General features: G+C 42.3%; 1 pseudogene; it reads right to left on the reverse strand.

The window, feature by feature from the left end:
- LOC115192925 (inner centromere protein A-like) overlaps positions 1–13,287 on the reverse strand; it is a 31,719-nt pseudogene that overhangs the window by 12,424 nt on the left and 6,008 nt on the right.

Raw genomic sequence — 13,287 nt, forward strand, 5'->3', positions numbered from 1 at the left:
AGCCTCTTCAGTTCAACATTCATCCAGAATGCTCCTGCCACAGCCCAGAAGTCAAGTGGCTCTAAACCTGCCCCCAGTCAACGCTATCAGCCCAGCTATATGTTCAATACAGCCCTTTGCCCTGGTATACTGACCATAAATCACAAACCCCCGAGGTGCCTTATTGCTTTTATAAACTGGTTACCAATGTGATTAGAAAAAAGAAAATGTTTTGCCATACCCATATATATATATATCACAGCTGTCAGCCAAATCAGCATTCAGGCCTTGAACCACTCAGTTTATAATTTAAATTATATATCAGCGGAGGATGTCAGAGAAGGAGGACGTCCTTATTCCTCAGGAAGTAGCATATCCCAAGGGCTCCTAAATAAACAATGAAGAAAATAAAAACGAACCTTGAGGTCGACTCTGCCAGGCGTGGTGTGTTTGATGAAGGACTTCATGACCGTGCTGCGACCCAGAGAGCTGGGGATGATCATCAGCATCTGTTTTTTCTGGACCGTGTGGAGGAACGACCTCACGTTGGGCCTCACCTACAGTAGACAAAAAAATAAAGATTACACAGGCTGCATTTACTACATCAGGGTCTATTGAATACACATGACACTATGATTAAAAACTCTTTAACCCCGTGGAAGAACTAGCCCACTCTGTGCCAGACAAGCTAGAGGGAAAACATGGTTGAAAAACGTCATTACAACAAGTATACAACCACAAAATGGTTTAAAATGACATCGATTCAAATAGTTTTTTTTTTTTTTGCACACTAGGAATACCTACATTTTTCACACGCGACACTTTGGAAAAGAAAAATCCAATATTGCTATACAAAGATACCACCTTAAGTCTTAGTTCTTACACTCTGGCTCTTCTTGAGGGGTGAAGGCTTCTTCCCGGGGGTCTTTAGCTTCTGCTGCTACTCTGCGCTTGGCACTGAGGCGAGGACCCAGACTTGATGGTGGCTTCTTACCACTGCCATCTAGGAATGGATGGAATAAGCACGTTAACCACCAATAATTCTAATAAAAATCTTATTGCTTGCACACATATATTTGGCAGATATTAAATCGTAGGTGCAGCAAAAATGTTTGTTTCTTGCTCCAGCAGTGCAGTAATGGTGAATAATACACAAATTCACAAAAAGAAACGAAATTAAGAAATAGCAGAAACAGTCCGGAATATATGATGGGGTGAATAGACAGTATATGAATAGAAAAGTTGTGTACAGCAGTAGTTATTTAGGATGAGCCATGACTACAAAACAGTATATACAGTGCATTCAGGAAGTATTCAGACCCCTTCCATTTTTCCACATTGTTACGTTACAGCCTTATTATAAAATAAATTAAAAAAAAATATATATATATATTTTAGTTTTCCCCTCAATCTACACACAATACCACATACTGAAAAAAGGTTTAAAAGTGTTTGCAAATGTATTAAAAATATAAACAAATACCTTATTTACATAAGTATTCAGACCCTTTACTAGGGGAATTGAGATTGAGCTCAGGTGCATCCTGTTCCCATTGATCATCTTTGAGATGTTTCTACAACTTGATTGGAGTCCACCTGTGGTAAATTCAATTGACTGGACATGATTTGGAAAGGCACACACCTGTCTATATAAGGTCTCACAGTTGACAGTGCATGTCAGAGCAAAAACCAAGCCATGAGGTCGAAGGAATTGTCCGTAGAGCTACGAGACAGCACTGTGTCGAGGCACAGATCTGGGGAAGGGTACCAAAAAATGTCTGCAGCATTGAACACAGTAACCTCCATCATTCTCAAATGATAGAAGCTTGGAGCCAAAGACTCTTCCTAGAGTTGGCCGCCCGGCCAAATTGAGCAATCGGGGGAGAAGGGCCTTGGGTCAGGGAGTTGACCAAGAACACGGTGGTCACGCTGACAGAGCTCCTCTGTAGAGATGGTTGTCTTTCTGGAAGGTTCTCCCATCTCTGCAGCACCAATCCACCAATCAGGCATTTATGGTAGAGTGGCCAGACGGAAGCCACTCCTCAGTAAAAGGCACATGACAGCCTGCTTGGAGTTTGCCAAAAGGCACCTAAAGGACTCAGACCATGAGAAACAAGATTCTCTGGTCTGATGGAACCAAGATTGAACTCTTTGGCCTGAGTGCCAAGCATCCCGTCTGGAGGAAACCTGGCACCATCCCTATGGTGAATCATGGTGGTGGCAGCATCATGCTGTGGGACGTTTTTCAGTGGCAGGGACTGGGAGACTAGTCAGGATCGAGGGAAAGATGAACGGAGCAAAGTACAGAGAGATCCTTGATGAAAACCTGCTCCAGAGCACTCAGGACCTCAGACTGGGGCGAAGGTTCAAATTCCAACAGTACAACAACCCTAACCACACAGGAGTGGCTTCGGGACAAGTCTCTGAATGTCCTTGAGTGGTCCTGCCCGAGCACGGACTTAAACCCGATCAAACATCTCTGGAGAGACCTGAAAATTGCTGTGCAGCGACACTCCCCATCCAACCTGACAGAGCTTGAGAGGATCTGCAGAGAAGAATGGGAGAGACTCCCCAAATACAGGTGTGCCAAGCTTGTAGCATCATAACCAAGAAGACAAGGCTGTAATCCCTGTCAAAGGTGCTTCAACAAAGTACTGAGTAAAGGGTCTGAATACTTATGTAAATGTGATATTTCAGAGAATGTGAAATATTCCTCTATATTAAAAAAGACCAGCGGTAAATAACACAAGCTTATGAAACACTGTTTCATTGCAACTGCAGTGCTGGTTGTAGCATGAGTGGAAGTAGGGAGAATGCAAATGTTATGGCTGTTTTAACAATGTTGACAGTGCTGAACAACAACTTAAACAAACTAAACACAAACAGCAGCTTGTTGCTGCATTCGTTGAGTCTGATTTTAAAAGTTTTGGAATATCACATTAATCAACTTTGCTGTGCATTCAAGGCTTCTTTTTACAGTCTATGGCGCGAGGGAACTGCAGACACGGTGATCTGAGCCATCCGATTGGCCAGCGGTAGGCCTAAAGGTTCACTTGATTTGCTCTCTGAGCCTGTTGGGTAGGTAGAGTTCCACCTTCACATGAAATGGTTCAAAATGGGAACACTTTGCCTTCCCGGCACTAGGGCTGCTGAATCAAGTGCACCTACCACCAACAGCACTAGGACTGCTGAATCAAGTGCACCTACCACCAACAGCACAAAAACAAATGAAAAATAATAGGAACGCAAGGCTTTATCGTTGGGCTTTTTTTACAGAAATGTTTGGTGATCAACTAGGAATGGGTTCGTGACCACCTGGTCTAGGTGTCGGGTAAGGTGATATGATCCTCAACTAGACTCACAAAGCAGTTCATGATGACAGAAGTGAGTGGGTAAAGGAACGATGGTGGACATCTTGAAGCAAGTGAGAACAACACACTCAGATTGACGGACATATTCAACACTCCAGCCAGCTAGTCTGCACATGCTTTGAGAACACGGCTTGGTATGCCGCCTGGGCCGGCAGCCTTAAAAATGTCTTAAGTCACATCGACCAAGGAGAATGAGCTCAGTCCTCGTGAGCGCCACTTGTTTCCTTGAAATGGGCAAAGAAGGTGCTTGTCCAGGAGAAAGGCGTCGGTGGCACAATGTTGCTGGTTTTCCCTTTATAACCTGTGATTGTCTGAAGTCCCTGCCACATACATCTCGTGTCTGCGCTGTTTAATTGCGGCTCCACTTTGGCCCTGCACTGTCATTTTGCCTGTTTGTTTGCCTAACAGAGGGCATAGCTGGTCTGTTTGTACACGTCCACGTTCCCAGTTACCTTGCCGTGGTTAAATGCCGTGGTTCGCACTTTCAGTTTTGTGTGAATGCTGCCATCAATCCATGGTTTTTGTTTTGGATAAGTTCTAATCACAGTAGGGACAACATCCTCTATGCATTTCCTGATGAACCCAGTCACTGAGTCAAGACTATTCTCAGAGACGACCCGGAACATATCCCAGTCCACGTGAAACAATCTTGAAACATTGATTACAAATTGGCCAGACCAATGTTGAACAGTCCTTACCACGGGTACTTCCTGTTTAAGTTTCCGCCTATAGGAGGGGAGGAGCAAAATGGAGGTGTGATCTGATTTGCCGAAGGGAGAGCCTTGTAGCCGTCCCAGAAGGGGGAGTAGCACAGGAGACGCATTGATAATAGTTCAGTAGAGTTTTCCTTAGATTTCCTTTATTCAAGTCAGCAGCTACAATAAATGTGGCCTCAGGTTATGCAGTTTCCAGTTTGCACAAAGTCCAGTGTAGTTTCTTGACAGGCGTCGCGGTGTTGGCTCGGGGGGAATATACATGGCAGTGACTATAACCAAAGCAAATTCTCTCAGGAAGTAATGAGGTCGGCATTTGATGGTGAGGTATTCCAAATCAGGAGAACAAGAGGACTTGAGTTCCTATACACGATGAGTAGTTAATCATGAAACATACACCTCTACATTTCTTTATCCGCCCAGAGAGTTCCTTTTTCCCCTATCTGCGCAATGGACAGAGAACCCCGCTGGTTGAATGGATGGTGACAGTATATCCGGAGAGAGCCATGATTCCGTAAAACAGTATGCAAGAGTCCCCGATGTCTCTCTGGCAAGGAGATCCTCGCCCCGAGCTCGTCTATTCTGTTGTCCAGGTATACGTTAGTGAGTAATATGCTCTGAAGCGCCTCCTGAGTTGGACTAAAAATCCACTACTTCACGGCTCCGTTTCCCCTAACACAGATTAAGTCTAGCCCTGGACTAATAAATGCTTTCAAAAAGGAAATCCTCCATTTAGAATACTATTAAAAAGTGGAATTGACAGCCTTTTAACTACTTTGCAGGTATGAAACAAACAAAAATAAAATCAGTCAAAAAAATAAAATTCCCAGTTCAGGCTACAAACCAAGATAGATATAGATATAGATATAGATATATATATAAAATAGGTTCTATTTGACTCAATTCTATGAAGTACACTAAGGCATTGTTGGCAGAATAGATGGATGCAGTTCAATGCATGATTAATATAATTCACCAATACATTTCTTGGTACTCCAACAAATATTGCTAAATCAGGTTGTAAGTCACAGCTGGCCTGGAACATTGTTTGCTGCCTCCATTCAGGATGCACTGATTGAGTTTTAATGACCAAGTTTAAAATCAGATGAATGTAAATAAGGCTGGGAATGTCAATACAAATCAAACTACCAAGGGTAGCTAATACGTCGCTAATAGGCTAGTGTATCAATTTATTTCACAAACTAAAAACACAGAGCCTAACATTAGCTAGCGGCAGGGAGGATGTCATGTAATTGGAGGAGTGGGTGAGTAACCTACTCCCCCCCCCCACCCATACCATTTTTCAGTGGCTACAACTAGAGATGCAGGTTAGCTAGCAAGAAATGTGAATCACTTTACTATGCTGAACGAATGTTAGCCAGATTGAATTTACGAACACACCCTGGATATCTAATCTAATTTCAGAGCACTCTCATCTGGGTGTGCCAGAGCACAGAATACCTGATGAATTTACAAACGCACAATACCCTGAATGTGAACGCTGAGGGTAAACGCTCAAAATAACATGAAAACAGCCTATCCAGCTCTGCTAGGGTGAGTAAAATGGCCAGAGTGAGGTGTTCTCTCATTTCTGTCTGGAAGTAGCTAGCCAACTTTAGCCAGTTAGGTTGGGTGCTTGACTGCCGTTGTGAGTTAGATTTGGATCAACCCTACTCCTTGGCCAGAAGGTCCAGTGTCATTAGTGTAGTGTGCACTCTGAATTTACCAGACAAACAATCTGACAACGGTGCGAATTTATCAAACAGACAATCTGACAACACTCTGAATTTAGGAATGACCCAGAGCGCACTTTGGCATTGATCAAATGGGCAGGGAAGTGTTTTTACAGACACCCATGATTACACAGGTTAAAACCAATGCATTTACTTCCTTGTTGTTTCCACTCCCTGTTTGAACAGGGCAATAAGGGGAAAACATGTGCTTGGGTATGTGGTACGACGCAGCTGTGGTAGGTGTGCCAGTCTTGCCTTGCTGATGGTGGTGATGTGTGGCATGATGGTGGTGTGTGGTATGGTGATGATGGTGTGGTGTTGGCGTGAGGTATGCTGGTGGTGGCGTGAGGTATGCTGGTGGTGGTGTGTTGATGCTGGTCTGGTGATTTGGGTTGTGGTGATGGTGGTGTGTGGTGTGTGGTATGGTGATGATGGTATGGTGGTGTGAGGTATGGTGATGATGGTATGGTGGTGTGAGGTATGGTGATGGTATGGTGGTGTGAGGTATGGTGATGGTGAGGTATGGTGATGGTGGTATGGTGATGGTGAGGTATGGTGATGGTGGTATGGTGATGGTGAGGTATGGTGATGGTGAGGTATGGTGATGGTGAGGTATGGTGATGGTGAGGTATGGTGGTGTGTGGTATGGTGATGGTGAGGTATGGTGATGGTGAGGTATGGTGATGGTGAGGTATGGTGAGGTATGGTGATGGTGAGGTATGGTGATGGTGAGGTATGGTGATGGTGAGGTATGGTGATGGTGAGGTATGGTGATGGTGAGGTATGGTGATGGTGAGGTATGGTGATGGTGAGGTATGAGGTGTGGTAGAGAGAGAGGTATAATCGTCTGTACCTGATCCAGAGTGTGGTGTGCCAGTCTTGGCCTTGTTGATGATCGAGGCTGGTGTTGGCATGGTGGAAGGTGTCTGGGCCATGGAGCGGGTGAAACAACGAACCGCAACACTAAGAGCCCCTGGGTGGTTCGACACCGTGTTAAACTAAAATAAGAGATGAGTTTAGATGATACATCAATATATTTACATGTGGAGAACACAATTAAACGGTAAAGCTAGATAGACATGGTATAAATTACTAAACAGGGTTGTCAGGATACCTGAATTTTGACTTCGATAACAGGTTTTGTATCATTATACCAAAAACACAAAAAAGTTAGAATTACGACTGGGAATTATTTTTTCAAACATTTAACAATATGTTGATACCCGGTAGAACAAAATAACAAATATATTTTCTATATTCAATTTCTTACAAAAAATAAAACATTAAATAAGAATATTTTCAATTTTACTTATACGAAACCATATGGTGAGTCTCAGAGCATTCAAAATCATTGTACAATTATATCGGTTTTAAAATGTAATTTGATACATATCAGGGTTAATTTGCTCATCTATGACCATAATATTGGGCAAAATTCCATTCATTAAACATACGGTTTTTCCACATTTTGTTGTTACAAGGTGGGATTAAAATTGATTTAATTTTAGTTTTTTTGGCCAACTACACAAAATACTAATGTCAAAGTGGAAGAAGCGTTTATAAAAAAAATGTATACAAAATATTTTAAATGACTGAAGTCTAAGAGCTTTGCACACCTGGATAGCACAATATTTGCAAATATTCTTTTTTTATTCTTCAAGCTCTGTCAAAGTTGGTTGTTGATCATTGCAAGGCAGACATTATCATGTCTTGCCATCGATTTTCAAGCCGATTTATGTCAACTGACGGGGCTGTAGTGGAGCAGGTCGAGAGTTAAGTTCCTTGGTGTCCACATCACTAAAACTATCATGGTCCAAACACACCAAGACAGTTGTGAAGAGGGCACGACAACACCTTTTCCCCCTCAGGAGACTGAAAAGATTTGGCATGGGTCTCCAGATCCTCAAAAAGTTATACAGCTGCACCATCGAGAGCATCCTGACCGGTTGCATCACCCCCGGCTATGGCAACTGCTCGGCATCTGACCGTAAGGCGCTACAGAGGGTAGTGCGTACATCACTGGGGTCAAGCTTCCTGCCATCCAGGACCTATATACTAGGCGGTGTCAGAGGAAGGCCCAAAAAAGTATCAGACTCCAGTCACCCAAGTCAGACTGTTCTCACTGCTACCGCACAGCAAGCAGTACCGGAGTGCCAAGTCTAGGTCCAAGAGGCTCCTTAACAGCTTCTACCTCCAAGCCATAAAACTCCTGAACAATTAGTCCAGGTGGCCATTTGATTATCTACAATATTACCCCCCCCCCCCCCCCACACTGCTACTAGCTATTTATTATCTATGCATAGTCACTTTACCCCTACCTACATGTACAAATTACCTCGACTAACCTGTACCCCCGCACATTGACTCGGTACTGGTCCCCCCTGTATATAGCCTTGTTATTGTCATTTAATGTGTTACTTTTAAATTGTATCATTTAGTTTATTTAGTAAATATTTTCTTAACTCTTTCTTGAACTGCATTGTTGGTTAAGGGCTTGTATAAGTAAGCATTTCACAGTAAGGTCCACATCTGTTGTATTCGGCGCAAGTGGCAAATCAAATTTGATTTGATTGCCATGCTGAATATTATGTTCAACAAGTGGCTTGTTACTGTGTCCGCGGCATGCGCAAGTAGCCTTGCTAGCTTACTACTGTCCCTTTGAGACGATTCAGACGAACGACTAGACAGATGCGATCCTCTCGATCCGCATACGATGTGAGACACATTTGACAGAAGTACCGAAAGTAACAAAAGTACTAGCACCGAAACCAGTTTCTAGTATGTTCTATTATCCAAAAAGTAACAAAAAAAAAAAGTTTCTACATACCGTGCAACACTACCAATCAGGGTTGAGGTCCATTTTTTAAATAATTTTTTTATCAGTAAATGAGGAAAATCTAAATTGGAATTTTTGGTTTAATTCTTGAAATGTATTGGAATGACCCCATCTTTCAGATACATGTATCTACCAGGTGCCAAGTTTCCTACCTCAGGAGAAGTCTCAGGACCAAGACATCCTGTCTCCATTGGCTCCTCTGACAACACCCTGCCATATACACAACAGTTGATCAGATACATGGCTCGGGGGCTGCGTCCCAATAACACTTCCCTTCGTGGATTTGAAAGAAAAATGACTGGTATGTGGAAACTCCCTCTAACCCATGTCTACACCAATCCCGTGCTTTTAAAATGTACTAGTGAACGAGGAATAAGAGATTGGGATGTAAACTCCCGTCTATAACCTTAGCATACAAATGACAACAGAAGTACATACATTTAGACATGACAATATTTGATTAACAGGTAGATGTGACTTACCCATCTGTCTGCGTCTTGACCTCATCACCGTCAGCTTCCACATCTGTTACAGTAGACAGACACAATCAAATCGACATGGTAAGGACGTCCTATAATGTATATCATTTACAGGGTTGTGCCGACATGACCATACTCGTAATTCGTATTCGTAAATTGACAGTTGATAGTCGTTCTCACTGCAATGTTTTCACAGATTAGTCCGAGGGATGGGTGTGTCCTCAACTTGCAGCAGGTAGCCAAGTTTGCTGTCACTCTGTCAGAATGCACATTAGCATTTCATATTTTTCCCCCTACCCTAAGCCCCATTTGCTAGATATTATGCACATTGATAGCAAACTTCCTCGCCATGTGATTTATCATAGTAGCAGGCAGCAGCAAATCTAAATGATCAGACCGAAAAACATGCGAGGAAAAGTGATCGGATTAAAATTATGAAGCGAGTTGACGGAGAAATAAAGCTTCAGTCTATCCAATCAGAGCAGCAGGATCAACCTACAGCCCGCCCTTCTCTTTACAGACAGGCAAACTAGCCAGTTGAGTTATTTAGATCATTCACATGACTGACTCAAAGACAGTTCAGTATGGTTTACAAAAACTGACTGACATGAGAAAGATGCTTGCTGGAACCCGAAAATAACTTCCCCAACCCCCCAATCACGGATAATTAAATAAAATTAAACACTTTGATCATAAATCGTATCCAGAAAATTGTCCATATCCGTTACGATACTCGTTTTGTCCGATTACTCGGCACACCCTTAGTGCGTACATATCCAAACCAGAAGCCTGGATTACAGGCAATATCCGCACTGAGCTAAAAGGCTAGCGCTGCCCCTGTCAAGGAGTGGGACATTAATCCAGGCGCTTATAAGAAATCCCCCTACGCCTACCGATGAACCATCAAGCAGGCAAAGCGCCAATACAGGAATAAGATCGAATCCTGCACTTGCAAACTATAACAGATAAACCCAGTATATAGGCGATAGAGAGTTACATTTGATTCATTTGAATATACACTACTGCTCAAAAGTTTTAGAACACATCCTTCAAGGGTTTTTCTTTATTTGTACTATGTTCTACATTGTCGAATAATAGAGAAGACATTAAAACTATGGAATAACACATATGGAATCATGTAGTAACCAAATAAAAAAAAAAAGTGTTAAAATATATCTTCATGTGTTTATATTTGAGATTCTTCAAATAGCCATCCACTTTGCCTTGACAACTTTGCACACTCTTGGCATTCTCTCAGCTTCATGAATGCATTTCAATTAACAGGTGTGTCTTAAAATGTTAATTTGTGGAATTTCTTTCCTACTTAATGCGTTTGAGCCAATCAGTGGTGTTGTGACAAGGTAGGGGGAATGTCATGACTCTCCTGTGAAGGTCTAAAGGATCAGGTTACAGTGGGTCCTCTCTACAGCATGCTCTCTCTCATGGGGGGGGGGGGGGGGGGGGGGGGGGGGAAAGCGGGCAGTCTGCTGTTTTATGGTCGGTCATAAAATACGCTGCCCCTATGCTCTGTAGTGTTCGAGATTGGAATGTAAACTGAAACACAGAGAGACCCTTGGAGATCAAAAGTTTTACTAATTAAACAATATTTATATTTTTGAGAGTAAATATGAAACTATTTAGGAGAAGATGGGTTTCTCAAATGACTGCCTCGCCTGGTTCACCAACTACTTCTCAGACAGAGTTCTGTGTTTAAAATCGGAGGGCCTGTTGTTCGGACCTCTGGCAGTCTATGGGGGTGCCACAGTTTTCAATTCTCAGGCCGACTCTTTTCTCTGTATATATATATATATATATATATATATATATATATATATATATATATATATCAACAATGTCGCTCTTGCTGCTGGTGAGTCTGATCCACCTCTACGCAGACGATACCATTTTGTATACCTCTGGCCCTTCGTTGGACACTGTGTTAACAAACCTCCAGACGAGCTTCAATGCCATTCAACTCTCCTTCCGTGGCCGCCAACTGCTCTTAAATGCAAGTAAAACTAAATGCATGCTCTTCAACCGATCGCTACCAGCACCTGCCCGCCCATCCAGCATCACTACTCTGGACTAGAGGTCGACCAATTATGATTTTTCAATGCCAAAAAAAGCCGATACCGATTACTCGGCCGATTTATTTATAAAATAATGACAATTACAACAATACTAAATGAACACTTATTTTAACTTCATATAATACATAAATAAAATCCATTTAGTCTCAAATAAATAATGAAACATGCTCAATTTGGTTTAAATAATGCAAAAACACAGAAAGTAGAAGTGCAATATGTGCCATGTAAAAAAGCTAACGTTTAAGTTCCTTTAGGTTGTAGTTATTAAGTTTTAGGTTGTAGTTATTATAGGAATTATGACGCGTCGACTATTTCTCTCTATACCATTTGTATTTCATATACCTTTGACTATTGGATGTTCTAATAGGCACTATAGTATTGCCAGCCTAATCTCAGGAGTTGATAAGCTTGAAGTCATAAACAGCGCTGTGCTTCAAGCATTGCAAAGAGCTGCTGGCAAACGCAGGAAAGTGATGTTTGAATGAATGCTTACGAGACATGCCAATTAAAATCGGTCGACCTCTAGTTCATTTGTTATGTAATTCTGTGTGATTATTTAGCGAGTAAATAAATAATTAAGCCAATTTGTATATCGCTGATTCATGATTTAGGCTAGGGTTCGTGTAGATATCCAAGGGTTTGTGACGTTCAGTATCTGAAGAGTTCGTTGGGAAATTGACACTCTATAAACAACATGTTCCCGTGGTTCCCCGACTTCCTGGTTAATTAAAGTTACATGATTAGTTTAAATCGGTAATTAAATTGATAATATACAGTCTTCACATTTAATGATAGTCCAGACACGACAGGGGTATACAGAAGATAGCCCTATTTGGTAAAAGACCAAGTCCATATTATGGCAAGAACAGCTCAAATAAACAAGAAACGACAGTCCATTACTTTGAGACATGAAGGTCAGTTAATACGGAAAATTACGAACTTTGAAAGGTTCTTCAGGTGCAGTCACAAAAACCATCAAGCGCTATGATGAAACTGGCTCTCGTGAGGACCACCACAGGAAAGGAAGACCCAGAGTTACCTCTGCTGCAGAGGACAAGTTCATTAGAGTTACCAGCCTCAGAAATTGCAGCCCAAATAAATGCTTCAGAGTTCAGACACAAGTAACAGACACATCTCAACATCAACTGTTCAGAGGAGACTGTGTGAATCAGGCCTTCATGGTCGAATTGCTGCAAAGAAATCACTACTAAAGGACACCAATAGTAATTGACTTTCTTGGGCCAAGAAACACGAGCAATGGACATTAGACTGGTGGAAATTTGTCCTTTGGTCTGGAGTCCAAATTGGAGATTTTTGGTTCCAACCGCCGTGTCTTTGAGACGCGGTGTGGGTGAGCGGATATTCTCTGCATGTGTATTTCCCACCGTGAAGCATGGAGGAGGAAGTGTTATGGTGTGGGGGTGCTTTGCTGGTGACACTGTCTGTGATTTATTTCGAATTCAAGACACACTTAACCAGCATGGCAACCACAGCATTCTGCAGCAATACGCCATCCCATCTCGTTTGGGCTTAGTGGGACTATCATTTATTTTTCAACAGAACAATGACTCAACACACCTCCAGGCTGTGTAAGAGCTATTTGACCAAGAAGGAGTGCTGCATCAGATTTATTTTACCTTCATTTAACTAGGCAAGTCAGTTAAGAACAAATTCTTATTTTCAATGACGGCCTAGGAACAGTGGGTTAACTGCCTTGTTCAGGGGCAGAACGACAGATTTGTACCTTGTCAGCTCAGGGATTCAAACTTGCAACCTTTCGGTTACTAGCCCAACGCTCTAACCACTAGGCTACCCTGCCGCCCCAGATGACCTGGCCTGCACAATCCCCAGATCTCAACCAAGTTGAGATGGTTTGGGATGAGTCTGACCACAGAGTGAAGGAAAAGCAGCCAACAAGTGCTCAGCATATGTGGGAACTCCTTCAAGACTGTTGGAAAACCATTCCAGGTGAAGCTGGTTGAGAGAAAGCCAAGAGTGTGCAAAGCTGTCATCAAGGCAAAGGGTGGCTGCTTTGAAGAATCTAAAATATATTTTGATTTGTTTAACACTTTTGGTTACTACATGA

The sequence above is a fragment of the Salmo trutta genome, chromosome 4 (genome assembly GCF_901001165.1).
Source record: "Salmo trutta chromosome 4, fSalTru1.1, whole genome shotgun sequence".
NCBI lineage: Eukaryota > Metazoa > Chordata > Actinopteri > Salmoniformes > Salmonidae > Salmo > Salmo trutta.